Here is a 3,811-nt window from a genome sequence, read left to right on the forward strand (position 1 = left end):
ACAAAAATGCTACTGATTCTTGAGTTTGTATCCTGACACATTATTGATTATATGACTAGTACTGGGAGTGGGGTGTTGAAGTCCCCCACTATCATTGTGTTGTTGTCTGTTTCTTACATCTAGTAGTATTTGTTTTATTTATACAGGTCCTCTGGTGTTGGGTGCATATGTATTGAGGACTGTTATATCTTTTTGTTGAATTGATCCCTTTATCATTATATAATGACCTTCTTTGTCTTTTTTTACTGTTGTTTATTTAAAGTCTGTTTTACCTGATGTAAGTATAGCTACTCCTACTTTATTTTGGTTTCCATTTGTGTGGAATATCTTTTCCCACCCCTTTATTTTGAGTCTATAAAAGTCTTTATCAGTTAAATGAGTCTCTTATAAGTAGTATATGGTTAAGTTCTGTTTTTTAACTTATTGTACCAATCTCTATATTTTTAGTGGGGAATTTAGTCCTTTTACATTCAAAGTTAATATGGATATGTGAGGTTCTAGTCTTGTCATAATGTTAATTGTTATCTAATTGCTTTGTATTCTCGATTGTATAATTGTTTTATAAGACCTCTGATTTTTATGGTTTCACAGATTTTGATGATGGCCAGCATCAGCCTTTCATTTCCATGTTTAGAACTCCCTTGAGCATTTCTTGTAGGGCTGATCTAGTGGTTACAAATTCCCTTAGCATTGCCTTATCTGGGAAATACTGTATTTCTCCTTCATGTATGAAGCTTAGTTTGGTAGGATACAAAATTCATGGCTGACAGTTCTTTCTTTGAGAATATTGAAAATAAGACCCCAATCCTCCTGGTGTGTAAGGCTTCTGCTTAGAAGTCTGCTATTAATCTGATGGGTTTTCCTTTATAGATAATTAGACATTTTTGTCTTCCTGCTTTAAAATTTTTTTCCTTACATTGACTTCAGATATTCTGATGACTATATGTCTTGGTGAAGATCTGCTTGCAATGTATCTCTCTGTTTTTAACTGAGTCTCTTGTGTCTGGATATCTAATTCTCTTTCAAGACTAGGGAAGTTTTTCTCAATTATTTCCCCAAACAGGTTTTCCATGTTTTTTATTTTTCTTCTTCTCTCTTAGGAATGCCTATGATTCATAGGTTTGGATGCTTTACATAATCCCATATTTTTTCAAGGCTGTCCTCATTTTTTAAAATTCTTATTTCTTTATTTTTGTCTGGATTTAATTCAAAAGACATGTCTTCAAACTCTGAAATTTTTTCTTTGGCTTGGTCAATTCTATTGTTTGAGCTTTCAACGGAATTTTGTAATTCCTTCAATGAGTCCTTTATTTTCAGTTCTGTTTGGTTTTTTAAAAAAATATTTTTCTCTTCAGTAAATTTTTCATTCATATCCTAAATTGTTTTCTGTTTTTTTTGTGTGTTGATTTTCAACTTTCTCTTGGATCTCATTGAGCTTCCTTACAATCCATATTTTGAATTCTTAATTTGTCATTTCAGAATTCTCATTTTGGTTGGGATCCATTGTTTAGAGAAGTAGTGTGATCCGTTGGGAGTGTCAAAACATTATGTTTTCTCATACTATTAGTGTTCTTATGCTGGTTCCTTCTCATCTGGAGAAGTGTCACTTCTTATTTTTGAATTTACTTTTATATGGATGGGACTTTTTTATTTTTTTATTTTTATATATTTTCCCCTTTTGAGAGTCTGACTATAATGTATGTTGTGTTTATTTGTTCAGCTTCAATTTTCATTGCCTTATGGGAGCCAAGACTCTATATGAGTTCCTTGGTTATAGATAGCTTTTGTTCAGTGGCTTTCTCAGATGTTGATTGTAGTGGAGATACAGTGGGTATATAAGCAGGCTTACTACCTTCTGCAAACTGGTATTGCAGAGGTCTCAGGAAGCTTATCTCATTCTCCAGCACTGTGCCCTTCTGACAGAAGGTATTATATTGAGTTGTGCAATTCAACCTCCAGGCCAGTAGGTAGTGGTTATGGGTAAGAGTCAGCTGCAGCAGAAGCTAATGGGCATATGTTTGAACTTTTTTTTGTATCTCTACACTCGAATGTTTATAGTGACCAGTTGGTTAAAGCCCAGTAATTCCACTTCAACATTTGTAGCTTCATGCGTGTTTATAACTCCCTGGAAAATGTGTATATTTTAATATGAATCAGTTTGCGTGAATTTATTTTTCCTTAAATTGATTTTTTTTTGATACAGAGTTTCACTCTTTTGCCTGGGCTAGAGTGCCGTGGTGTCAGCCTAGCTCACAGCAACCTCAAACTCCTGGCTCAAGCAATCCTCCTGCCTCAGCCTCCCATAAATTGATTTTTATTCTTTGCTTGTATACACTAAAATGAACTAATTCTGTCCAATGGTAGAAATACTTGAACATAAAGGAGAGAACCTATGTAAGGTGGTAAAATATCTAGAAAATCTGACCATTCCCTGAAAGAGCCAAAGGTAATATCCTTACCCCTAATTCCCCCTAAGATTCTGAAGACTCACATAAGCCAAAAGGTAACAGAAGGATCTTCCAAGGATGAGACTGAATAAATCTTCCTAAGCATGGAATAAAAGTCATCGTAATCAAAGACATTATCTACCACATGGGAGAGGGTTACTGAGCCCATATGTGGAGCGTAGGAAATCCTCTAGTCAAAGGCCACACATACGCAACAACTGTACAAAGTCACTTACTATGAGAACAGCATAGATGTAAAAATGCAGATTTTCAGTGGAATCACACCCTGGATTTACTCCTTTTTGCTAGTGCATGGGGCCTTACATTGCCCTTGAGAAATGGACAATGCACTAAGAAATATTAAGGAGGGGTTTGGTGGATTGAAAGAGATGGAGTGGGCTGCTGGCAGTATAATGACTTTCTGTTGCATTTCTGAAGCATCTTGAAGTGGGAGAGAGCAGAAAAGGAAAGTATGAAAAACAGGAGAAGGGAGGTACTAGGGCTTAGATTTTCAACACAAAAAACACTATTTGTGAACAACCAAATGAGAAGCGTCTGAGGAGCTTGTTTGGATTTTCTTTGTTTTGATTAAGGAAAATCAATATTGTCTTGATTCAGATTCCCTTTACAATTGCTTTTTTCCCCTACATTTATATCCAGTCATAGTATGCAATAACGGCAGATCTCTATATTCGACTTCCTGTCAAACTTCCTTAAACAAGAAATGTCTGATTATTCTCAATGAGTTGCATTTCCAACTTATTAAATTCTATTTTGCAGCTTAGGAAAGGAGAAGAATCGATATTTTCTAAACTTCCCAAGTTAAAATTCAGAACATTCCTAGTTTTACATGAAGTGAATATGTTTTTCTTACTTTACCTGCCTTTTTCATTTTCGTTAGAGCCTTAAGATAGGTATTTGTCGGAAAAGATGGAGAGTATTTTACACCTGCGGTCCCCAACCCCTGGGCCACGGCCCAGTACTGGTCCACAGTCTATTAAAAACCGGGCTGCACATCACCACCTGAGCTCCTCTCCACCGCTGTTACCTCCACCACACACCATCTATGGAAAAATTGCCTTCCATGAAACTTAAGAACTGGGCCTCACAGCAGGAGGTGAGTGGTGGATGAGCCAGAGAAGCTTCGTTTGTATTTATAGCCACTCCTCATCTCTCACATCACGGCCCGAGCTCCATAGCCTGCTTCCCCGATCTGTGGAAAAATTGTCTTCTGTGAAACCGGCCCCTGATGCCAAAAAGGTTAGGGACTGTTGCAAGTTTACACAACCCACTCTTACTGATTGGAATTCAAACTGAGTTAACTATTGGTACTGAAACTTTGCTTTGCAGAAGTTCATAATACT

The sequence above is a fragment of the Propithecus coquereli genome, unplaced genomic scaffold (genome assembly GCF_000956105.1).
Source record: "Propithecus coquereli isolate 6110/MARCELLA unplaced genomic scaffold, Pcoq_1.0 Scaffold197, whole genome shotgun sequence".
NCBI lineage: Eukaryota > Metazoa > Chordata > Mammalia > Primates > Indriidae > Propithecus > Propithecus coquereli.